General features: G+C 42.6%; 1 long non-coding RNA gene across 1 annotated transcript in view; it reads left to right on the forward strand.

Moving 5' to 3' along the window:
- Window positions 1–25,217, forward strand: part of LOC126389140 (uncharacterized) — a 47,264-nt gene that overhangs the window by 10,864 nt on the left and 11,183 nt on the right. The gene's annotated exons all lie outside the window — the stretch shown is intronic.

The following is a 25,217-nucleotide window of genomic DNA, read 5'->3' on the forward strand; positions in this document are numbered from 1 at the left end:
AGATCTTCAAACACACTGAATGACAATTGTTATTTCCCTATGATAATCTTGTAAAGATCAAACCATAGAATTAGATATCTAAATATTCAAACAAGTTGAATCTGCATTTTTAACATTTTTGCCCGCATATTTATTTAAAAAAGAGAAATACAGGCACAGTGATATTTCCAGTTAACACATCAGATATTTCCTCATGCAGAAGATAATATTCAAATAAATTGTTTCTCCAGTTCCTTTACAAGCCTGAAAGAACAGTGAAATAATTACACAGTGCTTTTGTGGACTTATTAAAATGTTTAGTTTGTTTTAAACATCCATTTAAAATTAAAAATATAAATTTACATTATTTATTCTGATCTTTCCTGAAAGCTTTTTTACAGGCTTGTTAGTTTTAGAAATATCATTCATAGAAAATAAGGGTACTTTTCATCTTTTTATTTTTGTGTAACAGTCGGTGAAAAGAACCTGTATTTTGTTTTGCTTTATCACGTTAATATAGTTAACTTAACTAGCTCATTTTTATATTTTCGTGGTGATGATTCCACAGGTTGTCATCACTGTGTTGCCTTGTTCAGTTTAAATGTGTTTTTTGTGTTTTATCATAAGAATTTAGTTTGAATATTTCTACTTTTTTCAACAAATCAATTCGAGTCTAAGCAAATAAAACTAAAACAAATTAAAAAAAAAATGAGATGTGCATCAGATTACATTTTAAAATGGTGTAAACTGACACATTTTTCAAATAATCTATTATAAATTGTGTAAATATAACCCATAAAGCACAGGTGATGACATCAGAGGCTTGCTTTGAAAAGTTTTGTGATGATGTGCCAAAGTATATATAATTTGTGATGTTCTGTTTGGCAGAGAAAATAATGTAATAAATTACTTCAGCTTAAGCATTTTATTTAAATACTTTGCATGTTGACGCAAGTTTTTCTCTTTAGGTGTTTGATATATTTCCTGACGTGTGCAGAGAAACTTCTGTTGTGCCCATCTGCAACATTTAGAAAATGCTCTGCAGCGATGTGTCCCCCTCCGAGTTAAATTTCATGATGAGTCAGGCGACTATAATCTATATTTCATTTTTAACAAATTACACTGAAATTGCTTCACATTCATGAACTCAACAGCCCTGAACAACACTCACTGTGGCTGACACTGATAATGCAAAGGTGTGCTGGAGAGCGCACCGGCCTGCTGTTGCAGTGTACCTTAGGATAAATAAGCTCTGGCCACCAAGAGGGCCGAAGCAGTGGCAGTCCTGCTGGCCTTCCCACACTCCCTGTAGGACTTGATCCACAGCTCAGCACAGCGGCCTGGATTAGCCCCACGCACCTTTGTGGAGGGAAAGATTATCCAGACCTCCCTGCATTCACTGACAGGGTCTTAAGTCACTCTAGCGTGCCAGCAGCCACCCGTCACCTAATCACACTTTCCAACTCATTTTTTTGTGATTAAGCAGCTTTTCTCTTCCTGCTCCTCTGTGTCAGAGGTGTTTGCTGTGGGCTAGACGGACTGATGGTTTTCAGTCATTTATCAAACTCTGAAAATTACGTAACCTCGGTACGGCTTCCACCTGCACAACCCCTTTGATAAATAAATAAGTTGTGGGTTAACTTTCAACCAAAATGTTGAGGTTTGATGCAGAAGTTTGAACATGTCAGCACAGTTCAGTGAGGCTCGGTGTGACTGGCACAGAAATGTCATGCCTAATGATGATTTAGCAGTGAAACTCAGTGTTTGGGGTAAGGTGTGTGGCTGGACCGTGCGTGGCTATTGATCGTGTTTGAATGTTCTGGCAGTGAGGCCATCCGAGTTGGGCTCCCTGCTCCCATCCCCCCCTTCGCTCTCCCCCTGCTGAGTGCCCGGAGGGCCTCTCTCTCCTGTCATGTGGAGCTCTGTGCCCACTCAGCAAGTGCAGGCATATCCCACTTCCATCTGCCTATGACCTCACAGCCCCTGTTTGTTTAACCCCCTCTCCAAAAACTAACCTAATTATAGCCCTGTAGAACATGGATTCAGCGGATTCCCAGTGGATTCTGCCACTGTGTGTCTACGCGCACCTATGCATGTGTGCAGTGCATGCAGGGCTCCAGCTCGACAGCGGCAGTGCTCTAGGCCGCGTTTCAGTCGATCCTGTTTTTCACATGTCTCTCCTCACATTATGTCAGAACATGCCCTGCTTGTTGCACGTCTTGTGGGAGTAGATGTGAACAAGGTGGTAAAAAAGCAACAGGAGTGTGTTTTGAGGCCTCTTTTGACGTCAGCATGATGAGTGGAAAACTCATTACACAAATCTGGCTGACAGACTGACGTTGGTGACATCACTAACTCGCCTGCTCGACTGGATGGGCAACTTCCAGCAGGAACACACCTTCTGAAAATACTCTCAAGTCTTCACGTAATCTCAAACTCAAATCTTGAACCTCCTCTGATGTACAGATCAGACATCACTTGCAACATAGTTTGAATGTAACGGATGAGTGGATGAGTACAGTGTGTGACCGCGGTTAGGGATTGCACTTATGACAGTCAGACTGTATTGATTTGCTGTGGCTGGGATCTCCAGGAGGCCCTTTGAGGCGAGCCTGGAGGGCCCTAAAGTGGCCTGTCCAGCTTGGGCAGGCCTGTCCAGAGCGGTGGGACTCGTGTGAGGTACTGAGATTGACAGCAGAGCGGTGTGTATGTGTGAGTGTGTAGAGGTGCGGGGGTTGGGGGTGGGGGTTAATCTCCCTGAACTGGGGCAGATGTTGTTAACGAGCTCCTCTCAGGTCGACTCCCTGCGTGGGAAAATGGCATCAAATCCTCCTGGGGTCAGGGCTTTTGGGCTGACCCACTGAGAGCCATCCCTCTCCACTGCACCGTCCTCTCAATCCCCTCTCCATTCACTCACCCACTCACTCACTCATTCACTGACAGCACTCACCACAGACACTAGAAAATCACATTTGACCATTTTTTTTATACCTCTCCTCTTTTAAGTACATCCCCAATTTTCAGCTCCTTGCCTGAACGCATGTGAGCACCGACAGACTTGTTCCGTGATGCAAATGGCTCATTAATGATAGCTGTGGTTGGATCGCCATGCCTTACACAACCACAAGGAATGCTGAGTGGGAAATGCTTCAAAGGAAAGCACGCCGCCACTCAAGAAACTGCATCCGCCCAGCAGCGAGTTACTTGTGTTTATGGCAGTCGAAAGTAAATTAGCTGAATTAAGGCCTTATAGACTTTCAGGCGCCCGAGCTGCTATAAGGTCGGGTACCTAAAGAAATAATCGTGGGTGCAAAATTACATGTGTTTAAAAAAATATGTTCAAGTGGAAAAAATGATGTGTGATAGGTTTGTTTTTCCTGTGTTAGCTTTGATCTGATTCAGTAGATGTCTGTTGAAAGACATGTGAGAAACACCTGACACCTGTGCCACAGAGCATGAAGGGAATCAAAACTCAGAGACTCAAACCAAAATCTATGTTAAAATCTCAAAAGTGGGGAAAAGAGAAGACACCAAGCACCTCGACCACGATGTTGTTCGACCTATGTACAGACTGTATACACTGTACACAAGTGATGGCTCTGATGTGGCGACTTCTCATCATTCATATCCGGAATGGGCACGTCTGTCATGTCAACATACCTGCTTTAGGGTTTATCCTGACTTAGGTTTTAATACGAGGGTCATCCATTAAGGTGTCTGACTCTGAAGGTGTGTTTACTTTGTCCCAGCAGGTGTGTGTGAATATGAGACTTGTCAAATATGAGACGGGATTACCGCCTCTTTTGTCCCAAACAAAACAAATACAAATCACACGAACAGCTGAAATGGGAGGTTTCTGTTTTTTGCGCCGCCCGGGTTGTATGTTTAAGAGTCTTTTTTTCAGACATGGATCCTTTTGACGTTTTTGTTCAGCTACTGAGGTTTACTTGAACTTGTTTTCGCTTGTAATTGTGGTTGGAGGAAGATGTGTAAAACCACCCGCACACATGCACATGAGCACACAACCAAGAATGAAACTGGATTAAGAGGCCTCTTCCTGAATAACCTGTAAGGGCAATTACATACAAACGGTTGCTTCTAATGAGCGCTGAGGAACGCTCAGGCCAGACCAGTCACCAGAAGAAAATGTTTGCATTGCATTTTTCTGCAAACCACTAATTAATATATTTGCATGTTTTATAATTATCAGGGTTTTTGAAGTTACATTTAACCTAAAGATTGTCATCGGGAGTTGATGGTGTATACCATGTCACACGCCTGCTAAGCTGCAGACTACTGTTTAAGACCAACGAACAACAAAACCTGTTGTTTTTTAGCGAGACATTGCTGTGTTTCCTGTGGCTTTCTAGGCACTGAAGGTGGGTGTTTTTTAAGCGATCTGTAGTTGCTTTGTTTTCTGTGACTTCTAAGTGCCCAAACATGGGTGTCTCTTAGGGGCACGTAGCAGTTTTTCCAGCAGCGTTTAGGTAGCCAAAAATGTTTTTTTTGCATGTTTTTGCGGCTTTTTAGCCCTGAAATGTGGGTGTTTTTGAGGGGCCAGTTGCTATTTTTCCGACAGTTTTTTAGCCCCAAACATGGGTGTCTTTTAGGGGCCTGCAGCTTTTTTCCCAGCAGTTTTGAGGTACCCAAACATGGGTGTTTTTAAGGGACCCGTTTCTTTGTTTCCTTTGGCTTTTTAGCCCTAAAATATGGGTGTTTTTTGGCAACCTGTAGTTGTTTTTCTGGCAGCTTTTGAACTCCCAAACATGGAAGTTTTTTATTAATCCATAGCTATTTTCCGAGTGGTTTTCAGCGCTCAAACGTGAGTTTTTTGAAGGGACCCATTGCTGGGTTTTCACTGGATTTTTAAGCCTTCAAACATGGGTGTCTTTTAGGGGCCTGCAGCTGTTTTTCCAGCAGCTTTTGATACTTTAGGGACTCGTCACTTTGTTTCCTGTGGCTTTTTAGCCCTCAAATGTTGGTATGTTTTCTTCAGCACCGAAATGTGGGAATTTTCAAGGGGCTTGTTGCTGTGTTTCCAATGGATTTTCAGCCCCTAAACAAAGATGTTTTTAGTGACCCATGGCTATTTTTCAAGCAGCTTTTCAGTATCCAAATGTAGGTGTTTTTTAAGGTACCCGTTGCTGTGTTTCCTGCGGCGTGGGTGTTTTTTAGTTGCCTATAGCTGTTTTTCTAGCAGCTTTTCAGTATTTAAATGCAGATGTTTTTACACGACCCATAGCTGTTTTTTCAGCATATTTTCAATATCCACATATGGATCACTTTAGTTGTTCTTTTATCTCAGACATGTCTTAAGATGTTACATGCCTTTTTAGGCTCCCTAACATCAGCTGATTGACAGATCAGATAAAGCTGATAAAGACATGTCACAACCACCACCAAGTGACACTTCTGAGGAAGGCGGACACACCTTAAAACCTTAATACATGTCTGAGATAAAATCAAATCAAATCAACTTTATTTATATGGCACTTTTCATACAACAGTAACACAAAGTGCCTCACAGAGGTTAAAAACAACAAAGATCCAAAACAGAAAACAAAAAGAAAAGAGAAAACCCAACCCTCCCACCCAACAAAAAGCTATTTAGCTCATAAAATTGAGTTAGTAGCTAGGTAAGAATGATCTAAAACAGAGACATAAAATGCATCAAAACTAAAACCTATAGGCTAACTAAAATAACAAAAGATAAAGGTTAAATGAGATAAGAACGTAAAAAGAGGAAGGGTAAGAATATAAAAAATAAATAAAAAATAGATAATAGATGGATAAATCGGTTATAAGAGGAATTTAAAATAGATAAATAAAGAGATCAGTTAAAAGCCTGATTAAAAAGATGAGTCTTGAGCCTCTTTTTAAAAACATCAACAGTCTCTGCAGCTCTGAGGTTCTCCGGCAGGCTGTTCCACAATCGGGGGCCATAATAATTAAATGCCGCCTCCCCGTGTGTTTTAGTCCTAACTTGTGGTATGGTTAAAAGGCCGGTGCCGGAGGACCTCAGGGTCCACGAGAGTTGATATGGTAAAAGCAGGTCAGATAAATAAGAAGGCCCAAGACCGTTAAGACATTTAAAAACTAATAAAAGAACCTTAAAATAACAACTAAAGTGATTATCAGAAACTGAAGACATAATGAACACCATTGATCCAAATATGGATGTTTTAGGGTCCCATAGCTTTTTCCCCAACAGCTTTTCACCTGTTAAATGTGTGGGTATTACAGCAAACTGAAGCTGTTTTTCCAGCGGCTGTTCAGTACCCAAATGTGGGTGGTTGTAAGGTACACGCTATTGTGTTTCTTGCAGCTTTCTAGCCCCCAAACGTGGGTGTTTCTTAGTGGCCTGTAGCTGTTTTCCAGCGTCTTTTCAGCCCTGAAACGTCGGTGTTTTTTTAGTGACCCATAGGTTTTTTTCCAGCAGGTAGTGCCACAAAAAGTGTTTTTTAAAGCCAAGACATGAATGTGTTTCCTGTCTGGATAGTGGCACTAATTGTGGTTGGTTGTTGCCGAGACATTGCTGTGTTTTTTACTGAGGATTGTGCACCCAAACCAGGTATTTTAAGCCAAGACATGATCTTCTCCGATCCGTAACCAAGTGTTTTTTTTTTGCCTAAAACATGTTAACCAAGTTTGAATGTATCTGCTATATATATATATATAACGTGCAAATGTAACATATCTGTTTTTGCAGAAATGTTTAATGCCGACATTTTTTCTGGCGTTTGGGTTGCTCAGGCACCAAGTGAGACACTGTAGTGTGTAAAAGTGTGTCTGCTGCAGCTGGCCCCTTTCTGAAGAACCCATCACTTTGTCTATGAACACTGGAGCATGTAGCGTTGCTTTTAATTCGCCAAACTAGAGTTCTGACCCCACTTCTGACCTGTCTTGGAAGCCTTGGAAAATGGGGCCAAGTGTATATACTGTGCCTAGGGACAGCAGAAATATGGGACTGCTGCAAGACAATGCAGAGTCTGGGGGGGATAAGGACTTAAGGGGGTGACAAGGGGGAAGATTAGGCCTCTCATCTAGGCCACAGATATTGATTAGTGTTTGTCGAGGACAGTGAGAGGGAACACAGATTGACAGATACACAATAGTGGTGTGGTGTGAACATATCGCTATTGTCAGAAGCTGAGTCCATTCAGTAACCTGTACCCGTGTGTGTGTGTGTGTGTGCATCCCCAATAAACACACACACACTTCAAAATAAAAGCACATGTTGAAAAAAAGATGATTAAATGCACCCAAAGTAGGAGGAAAGATTTATTTTCCTAGTGGGGTCACTTTGTGTTTTAGTTTAGTGTAGCTCTGTGTGTGTGTGTGTGTGTGTGTGTGTGTGTGTGTGTGTGTGTGTGTGTGTGGTTTATGGGAGTTTAACCCTGGGAACATGGGGGGAGGTGGGAGACACTGGGCTATGGGTCAGTCCTGACTGACTCTGTCACTTATTGATTAGTTGCCATGGAGAGTTAGTCAGGCCATCTCTCTTTGAGGTGTGTCCCTGAGGGCCAGCAGCACTGCCCAGATGAGCCTGTGGAGGCTTTGTCTGCAGGGGGTCACTGCGCTTGTGTGTGCGTCTTGTGTGCACTGTGTGCACGAGTGAGAGCGTGTGACCTCGCTAACTCTCACTCGCACTTCCTTCATCCTCATCCCTCTTCTTTTGACCCCCTGTGGTACTTCTTCTTGCACTTTAGGCGCTTTTCTGCATCATTCTCCTGCACGGCCCAGACACCCAGCTAATCTGCTCGTATCTCAAATGCATCAATATTTATGTACACCTACTCCAGAGGGGCCTGTAATAATGGGGATTGTAAACAAATTGTCCAAACTTATTGAGCTGTGAAATCCCCTTCATAGCAGCTGGATTTGCCTACTTATATGATCCTCTTTCGACCGTGTTCTTGATTTGTCAGTGTTCCCATCAAACATAAAGAAGGAGGGGTAGCAGGAGAGGGTGCAGGAGGGAAATGGATGGTTCAGGACTCAGTGGTGCCAGAGGTCCACCTGCAGTAGCTGACGACTCCACTGACAGCCCAGCAGGGGACGGTGAGGGTGATGGTCTTCACACCTCTCTGGAATAATTAGGGAGCTCAGGAGTTGAGGCAACGGGCAGCATACCAGTGTTTAATTCCAGAAACAAGGTGGAGATGATGATTATTTTAATCAAGATCACCAAGATTTAAAGGATAATGCCATTGTTTTGCAGCTTATTTTCATGGCCTTGGTCATTTTTTCTATTAATAATAGTACTACAGTTTTATTTGCCAAGTTAATTGCTGGATTTGGGAACATGGAGACAGTGCAGAAAAGTCATAAAACTATACAAGTTTTAAACAAACTCCCAAGTTACCTGAACACGTTTTGTCCTCTGGCCTTCATCAGGGCCGTAAGCCAAGACACACTGGTCTTGCAGTAGAGTTTGTTAGACTTCTTTCCCTTCTACATGAACCCTTGAAGTAGGTGACATTGTCCCAGAAACCCCCGACCTACCCAAACTTATTTGGAATGAACAGATGAACTGAAACGTAAAATTGTTAGCCACAGTGTTCTTCACACTTACTGCAGTTGTGGCCACACAGTTTTTCTGTGCTATGACAGTTTATTATCATAAAGGCCTTGACACGCCAAGCCGACAGTTTGCTGTTGCTCAATATGGGGTGTTCAGTGAGTGCCTCTTGCCCTAGTATTAGCAGTGTGTCTCGTACCATTGGCACTAGTCAGCCCTTGTCTGCTGTTTTTTTTGGCTAGTTCAGCATATTGAGTCAGTGCCGGAGATGGCAGAACACATCCATAAATTAAATCAATCTGATTGGGAGTTTAGGACAGTGCAGGTGAAGAGAAATGGAAGTGAGGAAAGCAAACAAATGACCTAAAACAGCAGGGCTCAAGACTGAATCAGACTTTTTATCTTTTTATTCTCAAAGCTCTTAATAAGCAGAAACAGTTCATAATTGTTTGTGTGATTGTTTGCTAGCGCACAGTAAGTATCCTTTGTTCTTTCAACATTGGGGTTGTCGTTAATGTGCTCTCGGGCTAACTAGCATCTTGAGACTGTCCTGTTGGTCTTCTAGTTTTCCTTTTAGCCATTTTTACACAGATATTGTGCTCTAGGGCCGCTTCAAAGTTCCTTCTGCATGCCACCTTTGCATTTTTACACAGAACCAAACAAGGGCAGCGTCATTCCTCTACAGTGTGTGATTACGGACTGCGTGCCGGCATTGCAGAATCAAAAAAGGCATGACAGGCATGACATGTAACACAACAACAATGGTGAAATATGGCAATGACAATCGTTTACCATCTCTGATATATGGCGGCTTATCTAGCCGTCTGCTCAGAGGGTAAGGACCTCCTAAACCTCATTGTTTTTCCAATTTACAGACAGTTACAACCACTGTTCTTCTTCTTTGAGTCAGCCGCTAACTGCTAGCAGCTACTAAATTTTAAATCTCCCGTGATGGGTTGCATGCATAACATGCTGATAAAACGTTACACCCGTCCTGCCAGCTGACGTGTTTATACAGACGCTGTTTCGCTACTGTTACTACTTGCGGTGGGAGCTTAAAGGCGAGACCACTCTGTCTCTGTATTCCACGATTGTACCTTATATACCAACCAGCAAGGCCATATAACGGAGCATTTTTCCACCTTGAACAGGCAGTGTAAAGGGGCTTTTGAATGATGAATACAGACTACTGTTCGTTGCTGGTGTGGAGAGTTTCCTCTCTCACAGGTGCAGAACATACCTGCTAGTTGGCTGTAGTCTTTGCAGTGTGTTCAGATGCAACCTTTTGGGCGAAACAGCGAGGACGTGATGGGACGCAACTGTCGGCCTTCATCACCACTTGTTCTTTTAATTTGGGGTGAATTCACTTTTGGTTTCCCTTGTAATAGTGAATGATTTTAGCCCCTTTCCCACTGCACAAACAACCCACTAACACCAGCTAACATCTGACTTTTCTGCCTAATGGGAAAGGTTACAGTTGGCATTCACACCCATGTGAAATGACTCCGCAGTAGTCATAGATATTTATCAGCTCTGGCTCCGATTGGCAGTGATGGAGACGCAACACCTGAGTGAACACACTAGTTTTAGCCCTTTAATCTGTGAGATGCTATGATACGCCACCACAAACACCGTCCGTCTCTGCCCAAGCAACACGAATACATTGTTCCAAATTAGTCTGCACCAAGTTTGAAAGAAAGACTGAACAAGTAAGAGATATATAACGTAAAATATAAATAAAGACATAACGTTTGGTCCCCATGCTGCTTTCTACTGTTTACAGCCTGTCTGAGACTTTGAATGTGACACACTAGTAGAAACAAGAGAGGCACACTCGTTAACTGCAGAGCTGTGTCCAGGTCTCTGGTCTATGGGCAATGGGAAAGGAGTCTATTGTCTATTTTAAGCAGGTTTTCCCCATGTTTTTTAAAAAAAAACCTGCATACATGCACTAATTTTGGTGTAAACGGAGAATTAGATAATCTGAGTAAACTGCTGGCTTGTTTACAACCTGTCTGAATGCCTGAATGCTCGTGTTTCTTGCCCTGTTGGACTTTGTTGTAACAATATCACCATATTTACAGATCTCAACAATTACTTTTGAGAGTATATCTGATAGAAAAGAAGGCCCCAAAGTGTTTAAATATGACCTAAATTGTTAAAAAAAAAACTTTTTATTTATCCTTTAATGCTTCTCAAAGTTTCAAGCGCAGTCTTAAAGAGAAAAAATAACATTCTGGACTTGATTTTCACTTAAAATTTTAAATTTATCGTCAGAATAATGCAAACGTCTTCTCCTTTCAAGAATATGCGCACAAACTTCTTAACCCGAAACTTGACGACGGGCCCCACTATCCCTCCCTAATATCACACCTTGGATGCATAAACATGCCTGTGCTCCACACATCACCCCACCCCGGGGGGGCCTGCATGGCTTTAGTGCCGCGCTGTGACACCAATCAGGGGAGATGGCGGGCTCCTTTGTCATGCAAACACCAATCGCTTCTTGTCTTATTCAAATGTCTGCCCTCTCTCTTTCTCCTCTCCCCTCACTCTCGCTCAACCCCTACCCCGCTTCACCCTCCACCCCCGACTTCAGCCCTCTCCCTGCCTCTCCCTCCTTCTCAAGTCCAAGTAAATCCTCGCTGAGAGGAGAAGGAGCCTCCGGGCCCGGGGCTGCTGAGGCAGGCCTCTCTCCTGGGGGTCAGCCAGTGTCTCAGCGCATGGGGCTGTTTCCAGGCCCAACCAAGTCTATTTCATATTCAAATGTTACAATCAGGCCTCTGACCCACGGGGGGCTCTTTATGGTTGCGGCCCCAGGTCGCAGGGTCAAGATGGTGATTTAATAGCTCAGGCAGAGGAAAGGAGCGGGGGAGCCAAGTGATTTAGGGGATGAATGAGTAATAAAAAAGCATTTTTCCTAAGTTGTCATGTAAATTTCAATCCGTATTCAATATGAGGCTCCCTCCACACTAGAGGCCTTCCTCAATGGCTTTCTAGTGGACTTTAGTCATTCAGAATTAAGAAAGTCCATTTTCTGCTTTTACTCTTGACTTGTGCTTGGTGTAAACAGTAGCTGACGGTGAAGCGGCCGAGGATTAGGGATGGAGATAAGGAGACGTTAAAGAGTCATCATGCTTGTGTGGTGCCACTGTGTCTCAGATGTCCTCATGCTCTGGAGTGGCCTGTTATTCCTGTCCCCGAGGGTGTGTTCCCAGCACAGCAGCTCCAGTAACATAGGCAGGTCGGTGTGTTTATGTACATACGTGTCACAGAGAGCGAGCCAGAGTATTATGCTTGCATTATCTCGAGTGCTTATAGGGTAACACGTATAGCTTGTTGTCCACAGGTGGAAAAAATGGAGGCGCGGACGGCTCTCGGACCCAGCATGCCAAGTTTTTTTCCGGTTAGGTACAGTTAGGTGTTTCCTCACTGGCAGCACACCTCTGCTCTATATGTGACTCACACGGTGTGTCCTGTTCAGGCCGTTTTCTGAACCTGACTCATTTAAACAAACAAACAAATCCTTCAATCTCACACCTGCTTTGATGTTGAGGTTTTAATTTTTTTCCATTTTTAGCTCAAGAATCGGCAGCAGCTCTGAGCAGTTTATTTAGAAACAGATGCAGCATTAGATGCAGATTTAATAAAAGGTGATAAAACACAGTGTGACACAGACTGAGTGGCAGCAATAATTATACTGTAAGTGAACAAATTGTGAGTGATTGAATGAATGACATCAATTTTCTTGTCTTTATAAAAGCACGACACACCCGATCAGGCATGTAAGACCACATCCAAGTAACAGTACAAGACTTAATCTACAAATACACACATATAAACTTGCAGATGTAAATTTTTATATACAAAAACATACAGTATGCCACCTTCATTTATATGTAGAGATTTTTATTTAACTGGGATAGGTCCCATTGAGGTTAAAATAACTTTTCCAAGAGAGTCGTGGCCAAAATAGGCAGCAGCACAGGATAAAAACAAGACAGGACAGAAAAACAGATAATACTACAATGAACAAAGTGCAGTATCTGCCATGTATCCAAAAATCTGTTTAAACACAAACACTCTAATGATTCCATCTCCAGGTCTTTCGAAATTGATTTACAAGCATTCAATGATATCAGCTCAATGAGTTCTTAATTACATCTCAATTTAAGATTTGAAATGTTGCACTATAAATAAAACAAATAAACCAACCTACAAGAGTCAACAAGCCTGAATATGAGGCCTTTATAGGTACCTGTGTGTCTGTCCCAAGCTTCCAAATAAAATCTGCAAATGCAAAAACTTTACTTTCACACTTTAATTTTAGTTTCTTTTCATTTAATGTTCTAATAATCATTTCACTTTCATTTTCATTTAGTTTCTCACATTAGTGGTGGTAAAAGGGGACAGTAAACCAATAAAACAAAACAAAATCAAATCGACTTTTGTTTTCTCTCATCACATTATCTAAGCCAAGGCTCACGACCCGTTTCAATTAGAGCTGCAGTAGTTGGTTAATTAACTGATTTGTCAGTCAACAGAAAAATACATTTTCAACATTGTGGTTGCACCTTCTCCAGAGCAAGGATTTGTGGCTTTCTTCTGTTTTATATCATCTCAAAAAAAAAAAAAAAGTTTTTTGGAGATTAGCTTTTGGAAACTGACGGATGTTTGTCTGTTTTCTGACATTTTAAAGACCAAACCATGAATCAATGAATCATTGTATCCAGAGATGAATATGCAGATTATTAGCTGGGGTGTAGCACCAAATTTTAGACCTCATGCATTTTTTTTTTTTTTTTTTTTTTTTTTTACAAAGTCAGTTTGCTTTCTTTTGTTTTTTGGAACCCCGATTTCCCTTTTTTCGGGAAAAGACATGACAGTGTACGCTGGTGCCCCAGCAGCATAAGCAGTGACTTGCTCAACTTTAGCTGCCCTCTCTTTATGTATCATTTTGTCATATGGATTTGTAGACTTATTTTGTTGATCTGTTCTGTACGACATCTATTGAACATCTGTCCGTCCTGGAAGAGGGATCCCTCCTCAGTTGCTCTTTCTTTTTCAAATTTCTGTCTGTCTACCAGTTTATTTCATGAATTTTAATTCACTTATGGTGCTAAATACTAAGAAATAAAGAATCGCAAACAAAACCAAACATTTCATTACAGGTTTTTCGAGGGTCCCCCCTCCATTGGGGCCCCGTGTAATCAGTCCCACTCTTTTCCTTACTACAACACCCCTGATCATTATAGTCACAGCCTTTGTGTCAATACATTAAAGTAAATTCTCTGATTTATCTGTGCTCATAGTGATTTGTATTTGTTCACATGATAAATATATTTTGCACATGAGTAATTCTGAGGGTGAAATAGATAACGCATACCATACTGTTAACATCTTCAATATTAGTAATCCACAAAGACCCCTTTTTCTAAACACTTTAGATTTGATTTTTATTGTAAAATCATGATGACACAATGAAGTAGCATTAATAAAAGGTATAGCACTTATGTTACTAAAAACACTTATTTCCAAAGTGGTCCTCAATGGCAACAACAAACACATGGGAACATAGAAATCAATGGAAATAAACAAATTACAATATAAACCTGCTTGTCACCCTCTGCAACTCCACATCTGCAGTTCAAACTCCCTCCCTTAAAGGTGAATCATCAGCACTCCTCACAAATCCTCCTTAACTTTTGTTTTAAATATTGTCTTTGTTTAATACGCAGGGGCAGGTTGTTCTATAAGGAGATCTCAGTTGTTGATGCTGGAGGTAAATACTTTAATACCCTGTAGCTTCCACTGACAGTAGCAGAGGCCAGAAGCAGAGGGCAGCACGGTGAGATGAGGTTGAGGGGCCACTGCAGGGCAAGGTAGGGCAAGCCTCAGTGGGCACAGCTGTAGCTCTATAGTCATTACTGCTCCTCTACTGGTTCAGAAGAAAAGGGCCGCTACCGCCACATGGCCACTCTGCCACGCCTGCCCCCTGCCACACACATACACACCCAGGAAGGCCTGGTAGCGCCAGGCGGCACCACTCGCAGTTTGCTCTCCCGTCACGTGTGGCAGGGCGGTGGAGCAAAACAGAGAGGTGTTGCAGGAGCTGGGACGGGGCCGGGGGGTGAGGGGTAGGATGGGTGGGTGTAGAGGTTAAACCAGGGTAGGGGGGCTCTGTTCCTTCCTCTCTTATCTCCCGACTGACCATTCTCTTTCCCATCCCCTCCTCCACCCCCCTCCACTCCCCCCCTCTCTTCTCTCCCTTTTGTGGCCTGTGCACCTGCAGCCCTTGAGTCTGGGCAATAAAGCTGAAGGATTTGTCTACTGGAGGTTGGAGGAAAAGTGGGGGAATCATTAAGCACGGGGAACACAAAAGCAACAGGTTCAAACTGTGGTTGTTTGATATGGTGCTATGCCATATTCCCCGGTGATGGGCACGACGTAATGCAGTTTGACACAGAAGGAGTGAGTTTAAGCAGATTTGCGTCCAGATTTACACCCTGTTTGGGTTTGTGTCATTATGAATCAGTTTGATCTGCCACATGATCGGCTTTCAACCTTTGGCCGGCTTGACTTTCATTTAGGAAGAACATGTATGTAAAATGAGCAAATCTCAACTGACCCATGAAAACCATCCAAAAGTCAATTTTCATGAGGTGACAAAACCAGCCCTGCTTTCAGCATCGTGACAATGCACTTATAAAATAATGCAATACTTACTTTTAAGAAGCAGTAGGATTCAAATCACCAAAATTGGAGATCACTGGATGACACAGGAAATGAACTGCAGTGACAGTAATAGTAGGTAAAACTAATCTTATTTTAATAAATCAAGACAAAATAATCAGTTTTTTTTATGACAAAATATCTTTGAAAATTGTCCATAGTGAGTACATGAAATCCTCTTAATGAGGCTTTTATTTTCTAAAATCTAATGCATCAATATTTATAATTCAATTATATAATACAATACATTATTCGTAAAGTGGAGCTGCGCCCATTTTCAAATTTCATACATGTTTTTCCTGTGGTCTGACAGTGTAAAAAATAATAGCAAACATGAAATATTCTCTCCCAAATCCAAAAACTAGAGAGCTAAACCTCAAATTTGTGATGTCATTGAGTATAAAGTCTGGAGCGGCTTTATATACAGTTAATTGAAAAAAATGTTCTTGATGACACTGAGAGCACCCAGGGATTGTTATGAGTATAGACTGACAACTGCTGCCTCAACTGGTTAGTTTTTAGCCACATTAAAAAAAGGCCCACCTAAATAAAGCCAATATCAGTTTAAGTGTACGCTATTTTTAGAAAACTGTCACCACTTTATTTTCCTGTCAGACAGCTCTCTCCAACAGGGATCTGATGCCGTTATCTCAAAGCCACCAGACTCCATTGGTAAAAATAGTAATTTTACTCGGAGAATACAGGAGTTGCTGGTCTACCTCTGCCTCAGTTGGCTAACGATGCAATGTAATGCAGAGAAAATATTCTCAATATAGTATATGCTTAAAAGGATACTGATTTTTTTAGGTGGCTAAAATGCGTTTTGCTGCGGCCCTCGTCCACAGCAGCATTGCTGAGCTTCTATGCTGGTGGATCTGGTTTATCAAAGAGGCTAGCAAAGCAATGCAGCCATGTTGTTGAGCTAGTTTGCGGTTTCTGCTAAGTATCTGTCTGTTAGTCACTCACTCTACAGCAGGGAACGGCACTTTTTTTTTACAAATAAAGTGTGTTTTTTTTACAAACCTGACATGTTGGAAGTCACATGTGGTGCAATCTGGAAATCCATCAGTTAAAAAAAAAAAAAAAAAAAAAACTTTCTTCCTTTACCTCTGGAGGCACTGCCCGGAGTTTTTCAACTAACGGAAGTGCAGGGGCCTCGGCGATCGCTCGCGGCCTTCACTTCCGGTGGTGCCCCCAGAGAATCGCTGTGTTGTTTACAAATACTTTGGGTAGAAAACCAGCAGAGTTTAGCTATATATCACATTTTTCACGTCACTATATCACCGTGTAGACTAATCTGATGTTTGTTAAGTCTATAAACACAATGACTGAACAAACGTTACTATTTCTGTGTGCACGTTTTGTAAATAATAACAATAATAACATCGTAGATTAGCTGGGCTAACCGTTAGCTGTTAACGTTAGCCGTTAGCGGTGTCTGTAATAACCATACTGTATCATACTGTAGACTGTATAAAAATAAACGGTCCGTGAATAAAATATTTTTTCCAGCGGATATCTTAGTTACAACATGATTGAGCTAGCAAAGCAGTTTTGTGTTGCTATGTGTGGTATTTATTCAGTTTTGGGAAATCACAATGTCTAGAAAGCATCAGTGGCTGCAGCTGACAGGGACAGTTAGCAAAGCTAACATCAGGACGTCATCTGTTAAAAGCCTCCCATTGTCGGATACGACATGAAACTACTCCAGTTAGTTTAATCATGTTGTAACTCAGACATCCGCTGGAAAAAACAAAAAATTTTCACGTTGACGAGACAGCGTTTTGGGTGGAGCGGTCGCTATGGACGCGGAGCTTGCTGTTTCTGTAGGTACACATTTCCTGGGGACACCTGCACGTCTCGGCCACGCCCCCTCCATTGTGATTGGCTAAAGCGCAGCATCGTTCAAACTCAAAGCCCCGTCCTCCCCTCCCTCTGTAGTCGTCTTTCACACAGGGCTGCCGACAGATTCTACAATGTAGATTGCAGAATCTGTCTTGAGAGATTACATGTGGTGTAATCAGAATAGACGTGCAATCCACCTTTGGACCGCAACCCACCAGTAGAGAACCAGAACCACTGTCCTTAAATATTACAGTTACGACTGAAAACAACAATAGAAATCACCAAGTTTTTTTACACAAGATTTCACACATCTCTGCAATTCAAATCAATAACCAGTGTCTATGTGGAATTGATTGTTTATAGCACAACATCATGATGATTTGGTCTATATGGGTACATTTTCTGATTAAACTGAGAAGACTACAATAGAGTAAAAATCATGTGGGTGTAAAAAACAGAGCAAACAAAATTCTGTGGCTCCAACAAAATCAGTCTCCCATTCACTGCCTATGAAGCAGCTCCAGACTTTATACTTGATGATGATCACAAATTTGACTTACTTCTCTGGTTTCTGGCTTTGAGAGGGAGTAGCTCATGTTCACAAACATTGATTAAACTTTTCTAGACCATGCGAATAACACTTAGGTGGTGTTCACCTTTAATTATGTTTGGATGTTAATACTTTTGTATATGTACACTTTTTAAAGCTTGACTTGAGTTTTTCTACTCTACACAATGATATTTCTACTTTTACTTTTTATATAAAGATCTGGGTACTTTGTCCATCACTGAATAACAGCAGCAATTTAATTTCATAGTGAACTTTTCTAAGTTTGTTCAGCCTTCCATTAGAGCCATTCCTCACTATTTTCCATCATGTCTGAGGGATCTTTTTCTTGTTTTAAATCAAAACTGAGAAGACATTTCAGGGGTGTTATAAGCTCCTCAGATTATTTTTAAGCTTTCAGCCAGCCAAGCAAAATAAATTCACACAAACAATCTCTTAGGGGTCAAGTGATAGCTTAACAGTAAGAATGTGTGAGTTTTATAAACATACATGATGAAGGGATTGGGTAAATTCAAAACTAAAGAATCTAAGGGCTTTTATAATTAGCCTAATACTTGCATGAACATATACAGTTAAATATAGAAACACTGAATATTCCATGTAAAATAACTTGATTGAATATTAAAACATGTGACATTGCTTCGACTGTGTTGTATCACCTGGTTTAGGTGTCTAAAGCTAAACACACAGTGACAGAGATATACCAACAACAGACAAAGCACTGGTGATTGTGGTTCCCCAGGAAAGCTGGTTGTATACTGATAAACCCACATGAAGGTAAGTGTGCTACAAACTTTTCTGCCACACTGAAATGGTGGTTCAGTGTAACTCAAACGCATAGGTGAAGTGAAATAGTTCTCAGCCATGTTCTGCAGACTCCCTGTTCAATTCCCCACCTGTTGTAATGTTATGTTCAGTCATGTAGAACTTTTCTCTCACCCGTTGCATGCCAGACCCCCCACATTGTAAATCGGCGCAAAGGGAAAAAAGATTCAGCTCTTTCAGAGTGCGACCATGAAGGCAGAGGAAATCACTCTAAACGGTCTTAATTCTGCCATTAGATGAGAGGGAGCGCTGAGGGGATTGGCTGGCCCTATGCTCCATATTCACAGAAGCAGGATGAGGCTGGGAAGCCTGCTGAGAAAATGGTGTCGTAATCAGGAGCCGGCAGTTCTGCCTGATCAGGTACACTAGCCCCTCTTCTCCTTTCCTCAGACCCCTCCTCCTCCTCCTCCTCCCCTGCCTCCCCCCCCCCCCTCTCATTTCTCTTCCATTCCCCTGCCCCGTAAGGAGATCCTAATAAGAGTTTGGACGTACTGAGCTCCTCTTATGTGAGGACCTGGCAGGAGGGAACAGAGATGAGGCCTGAGGTGGGGGTTGAAGCTGGAGGTACGGAGTTGTGGTGGTGGGATGGTGGTGGGGGGTTCGTTTTTTTGTTCCCACATTTGATTATTCAGGTTGGCTGAACTAAATTCTAAACCCATAAAATTCGTATCCCCTCTGGGGGACCATTTGCATATATTTCAGTAACCCCCTCCCTCACATCCCAATTCCCCTTTTTTTTCTCAGAAAGTGAAAGAGAGGGCAAAGCAACCAGGCCTGTCTAGGCTTTAAGATGTCACCGTGGTGTGAAATATGGGCGAACAAGCAGGGTCTTTGAAACTCAAACTAACCCCCCACCAGCCTCTGAGCTGCTGCCACACACACATATACAGACCCAGTCATCCTCTTGCCCTCCACTTGTTGCTATCCTTAAACAGGAATTACATTTCGGGTGTGTGGTTACATGCTCCGCAACTTTATTCTCAACTTTCTGCACCTGAGGTTCTTTCAGGTGACACATGATCACGATGGTCTGTAGTGTTTGTTGAGAGTCATATCTGTGCAGATTAAAAAGGAAGCTGCTCTCGTTACAGTTGAGTGTGTCTCTGTGTTTTTATGTTTGGGCAAACGGGAGTTTATGACTTTAAGATATGTGGAATCATCTGTCAGTTGTGTACGTGCAGCTATTTACAAAATAGCATAAGCCATGACATGTCAATTGGTGCCATTATATCAGCAGGGCAAAACTGCTGGAGGCCAGGAAGAGCTCCAAATATTTGATAAACATGTCAAAGCAGTAAAGCCTGGACTTGTAATTATGCCAATTTTACTCTTACCGTCGTCGATGCAGGGGATTAATTTTCAGACAAAAAATGTTCTGAAGCCAGGTCTTAAAATTCCGTTTAGGATGTGAGCCCGGCAGCATAAAGACGAGGGGAACACACATGTAGCCGGGCACACAGACCCTGAGAGGCAAGCTGGATGAAGGCAGGGCTCCACATCGCCAGTCAGCCATGAGAGACACCTGTTCGTTTGTTTGCTCTAGCGAAACTCGAGGTTTTGTTTCTCACCGTGCCAACCAACCAGGCCCGCTGGCACTAGTTTTACTGCCCATCTGTATGGATGGGTGAAGTTAGACGATGGTCTTTGAAAAAAGGGGAGGAGGGGGGGGGGGGGGGGGTCATCTCTGGCTCTACAAAACCTCTGCAGCATCCCAGCTGATGCCCCAACATTCAGCTTCTGCCAAGAGGACAGACGNAGTGAGACGATGTTTTTTAAAAAAGGGGGGGGGGGGGGGGGGGGGGGGGGGGGGGGTTTGATACTTGATGGCATTTTGGTCACATGGGGTGAGTTGCTGTCATCCTTTAACCCTCCCCCCTGGACCCCTTTCCCTCCCCCTCCCGTGCCCACTCCCTGGTGCACAGGCAGAATGCAGTGTCAGGAGGGTGAGCACTGAGCGCCCATTGTGTGTGCTAACCAAAGCGGAATGCCCGGGTGACAAAAGGGGGAGGAGTGGGCTCAGGGCACACAAAGCCAGGGGGAGGAGAGGGGTGGAGGAGGAGGAGGGGAGGGAAGGAGAGGGGGGCAATCTGCTGGGGGCTAAATAGACCCACTCAGCCCCCAAAAACTCTAGGCACCCTAAAAATCTCCTCTCACCTCCCCCCCACTGCCTTCTCACCCGCACCAGGCCTCCCTGCCTCGGCTCTGGGGTGTACAGTACGCAGGCGGCTGGAAGTTGCCCGTTTGTTCCCAGCAGCGTGAAAGACGAGAGCCTACGACAACTGAACCCTTAAACTATTAAGTGTTGGTTTTGGTGTTGTGAGTCATGGCCCTGAGGTCTAAAACAAGGATGTATTTGCCAACAGTAACCATGGTTTCCAATCTGTGTCATCAGTCAGAGATGTCCCGTAAGCCCTGTGTATCACTGTCAGATGTTTACAAAACAGACGGGGAATTCTGCGTGCTCAACATGAAACGCTTCCTTGGAAATTTTCAGGAACAAACATTCCTGAAAATACAGGAACTGCTGATTCGCACTTTTCACCGCACACCTACTGCTATGTGAATGACTTCTATCACTACACGGCCTATGACTTAGTATCCGTGTTTGTGTGTGCATGGGGGGGCACATGTGCATGTACTCACCTGCCTGTTCTAGAAGCTGAGAGCAATCTAGCCTGTGTAGCATCGCATGTCAAAGCCAGCCTCTCAACTCCCACACAGGACCTGGGGCAACAGTGCGGCCACTTTAAAACGCATGAGACAAACCCTGAATTAACTCTTTCTTAATACCAATATATCTCCTGCAGATGCAAGTAGCAGCAGATCCACTTTTAACAGGCACCTTACCGCTGCAGGACTCTGGTACTTTTTAATGGGCGTTTAATCTGTAAAATCTGTTTATTGGCCTTTAAATCTTTGTTCAAAGTGATGAGCATAAGTCTGGAATCAATGACCGAACATTGAACAATTAATTACAGGATATTATAGCACTTGCATCATTGGCATCAACCTGGCCATGATTAGCGGCATTGTAGTAGGGGAAGGTGGGGCTAATTACCCAACAAATAAAAAATTTGCGTAATAAATCGGTCGACAACTGAACTTTGTATAAAAAGTAGTGGGATCTCTATGAGGCCCCTCCCACCTCTCAAAGGCACAAAATGGTTTAGTCCGCCCTGCACTAGAATTCATTTCTAAATGCATGCAGAGCTGAGTGAGTGACTGCTTAAGGCTCATTTTTACTACCTTTACATTTATAAATAAATACATTCATTTCAAACATGATGAACACCTTCATTTCAAATGTCCATGTCTTCTTTCGTCTCCTAAGGTTGTATTTAGCTCGAACCACGCTACACTGACCCCGTGATCTCTGATAGTACTGCTCTGTCTTGTCCGTATCCGTTAGCTTTTAGAAAACACAAGACATACGACATGAACGCAGAGCACGGACAGAAGTCTCCGTCCATGTCNATACATTCATTTCAAACATGATGAACACCTTCATTTCAAATGTCCATGTCTTCTTTCGTCTCCTAAGGTTGTATTTAGCTCGAACCACGCTACACTGGCCCCGTGATCTCTGATAGTACTGCTCTGTCTTGTCCGTATCCGTTAGCTTTTAGAAAACACAAGCACAAATACATACGACATGAACGCAGAGCACGGACAGAAGTCTCCGTCCATGTCCAAATATGTATCTAACGTTGAGCATAAATGAGCTGTTATGCTGCTGGAGCACCAACATACAGAAATCAGGGTTCCAAAAAAGACAGGGCACCCAGTAGCTCAGTAAATAGGGTGAGTGTGCCATGTTCAAAGGCTGTGTCCTTGCCGTAGCGGCCGTGGGTTTGATTCCAGCCCGCAGCCTTGTTGCATGTCATCCATTGTCTCTCCCCATTTCACGCTTCAAAACTGACTCATCATTGACGGCAAAAAAGCCCCAAAAAATAATCTTTAAGTAATAAAAAAATATGTATTAAAAGAAGAGAGAAAGAGAGAAAGGAAAGGGAAAGAAAGCAAGCAAGCTGACTTTGTAAAAAAATTCATAAGGTGCGTGAGAGAGACATGGATTGAGAGAGGAAGGACAGGGGGGCCCAAAGAGACTGCGCGTGCATAGGGCCCAAAATTTGATGTTACGCCCCTGGACAAGATGTTAAGGAAATAAATGAAGTAATAAAATTTTTGGTGAGACTCCACCAATAAATGTTATTACTTTGATAATCTTAAAATTCTTTCCAGCAGTATTTAATGAAACTATTTATTTATTCTATTATAAATTTACTTATTTTATTATTTCTTGGTCTCTCTCTGTCTCTCCCTCTCTTTATGTATCATATGGATCACTGTAAATTATTATGTTTATCTGTTCTGTACACACGACATCTGTTGCACATCTGTCCGTCCTGGGAGAGGGATCCCTCCTCAGTTGCTCCTTCTGAGGTTTCTACCATTTTGTTTCCAAATGGCAAATTGAAAGTTGTGATGTTGGGCTTTATGAATAAAACTGAATTGAACTGAATATTATTATTTACTTATATTGCCCAGGTCTCCATTTCCTGGCTAATGGGATTAATTATCATCCTTTTTAAACTGACACTGATGGCAGGGTTTGGGGCAACAGAAGTGGCCTGTCAGATTAGTTATATTTGTTGACCTGCTTTTGTTTTATGTAACTTTGACAATCAAATCAAATTATTCCTCAAAGATCTTGGGTGATGTCACTCATAGATAACATTAAATCAATTTGCTGATGCACCAGCAGCGTGTGGATGTTGCCAGTGCCAGTGAAGCCACAGGGCCACTTTTGGAAGAGACCTTTTCGTCCCTTGTGGTCCTTCCTCTTTCCCCAAAATGATGACCGGGCAGATCAAAGGGGATGCTCTAAAGAAAACTCTTAATGGTGACCTCCCCCTCCTCCCTGCTTCTTTCTCCCACTCCCCTCATATGCCCACTTAACATCTGAACTCCCTCCTTCTTTCATTCATGCAAACTCAGCCTTTCCCGTCGTATTTACATACGCCGCTGCAGGGCAAAGGTAGTTTCCCGTTTTATCTGTGCTGAGTTCATAGGAAGTAGCTTGCTGAGTTGTTTTGGTTTATGTGTTGTTAGTGAAACACAGAGGGTCAAATGCAAGCCTCGGGGGCGTGTGTAGGTCACAGAGTAAACCTGGCAGGGTCGATCCCAGCACCTTTGTGACTGAGTGTTTTGGTGGTTGTATGTGTGAGCGCGCCTGCACGTGTGCTCATGCATGTATGCACATCAGTGCATGAATGTCAGGTGAGTTTGTGCTGTCTGTGCTGGTGCAGTCACAGCCTCTTCATCAGTGCTGACCCAGGCAGCCATCATTGTTCTCAGGCTGTAAATCACCCTGCTGCAATCAGGGCCCTGATCTAGACTTCTCTGAGCCCTCTCCACTCCCGATGATTCCCCTCCTGATTGGCCTAACTGGACTCCTGTCTGTGGCGGCAGATTAGCATGGATTGTTTTTTACTCTGTAGCATACAGATTGAGCCATGTTAGCATTCACACCTCCACACAGTGGCCGAGGGCTCTGTAGAGGCTCTGAAACGCAGAAGAAAACCAGACTTGTAGCTTTGAAAACTTTTAGAAGAAAAACAGGTGGTGGACCAAAAAAAACGGGGACAGCTGACACAATAATACATTTCTATGACATAACCTTGAGTGCTTTGTGATGCTGCATTTTTGTCAATACTGTATCAGATTTAACAAAGTACATTTTTAGGCATTATTTTATGTTGCTGTTGTGTCAAAATGCATTAAAGGGGAGCATGGGGAGGTACCTTCATGAGCCATTTTTTGGCATCTAACCTCTCCTGCACAATGTTTTAACTTTTAATTTCTTTTTCCTGTATTTTCTATACATGTATTTGCAAATAAACTAAACTAAACCACCTCAATTAAGAATTCCCACGTTAATTCCGTGGTGTAGGAAAATTCAATCAATATTTATGTACATGAGTTACTCTGTCTCTCTCAAAGCCAACAAACCAAAGGAGTAAAGCCCTATTCACATGGGACTAGTATTACCCCGGGACCTCCGGTAATTTGTAATAATTGCCGAGATCATCTGTGATCTTAATTCCATGCGGTACTGGCCGTTATTTGTCGAGTAAAAATTCCACTGCAAATAACCTACCCTATATCCCTATTCAAACACAGAATTGTCCGTGGAGCAGCTCCAGACTTGATACCATCTGACATCACAAATTTGAGTTTTAGGAATCTAGTTGTTGGATTTGGAATAGAGTTGTCCGTGTTTCCTAATATTACTTAGACCATAGAAATAACATGTATGAATAGTTCTTTTTTAAAGGTATTTCCCTTCATTTGTCCACACCTGGTATGTGTACAGGTTAACACTCAAATGTCACATCTACTCACATCCTTGACCTCATGTCAATTTTATAGGATGCGTTACAGCTGTTGGACACTGCTATCTTCACTGATGGGATTTTTTTTACACAGTTTCTTACTGGTATTTAGTCTGCAGTTACAATGGTTCAGTTTCATCAGGATAATCCATTCAGTATGCAAATCACTTCCAGAGAGTCCTGGCAACATATACGAGTACTTATCAGGTGAGACAGAAGCTCCTTCTACACTGCCTGTTCAAGGCAGGAATATCAGGCTGTTATGCCACCTCGCTGTGCTGTATATGAAGTACAATCGCCGAATGGGGGGACAGAGTGGTCTCGCCTTTAATCTGCCACAGGAAGTAGTGAC

Source organism: Epinephelus moara, chromosome 4 (assembly GCF_006386435.1).
Source record: "Epinephelus moara isolate mb chromosome 4, YSFRI_EMoa_1.0, whole genome shotgun sequence".
Lineage (NCBI taxonomy): Eukaryota > Metazoa > Chordata > Actinopteri > Perciformes > Serranidae > Epinephelus > Epinephelus moara.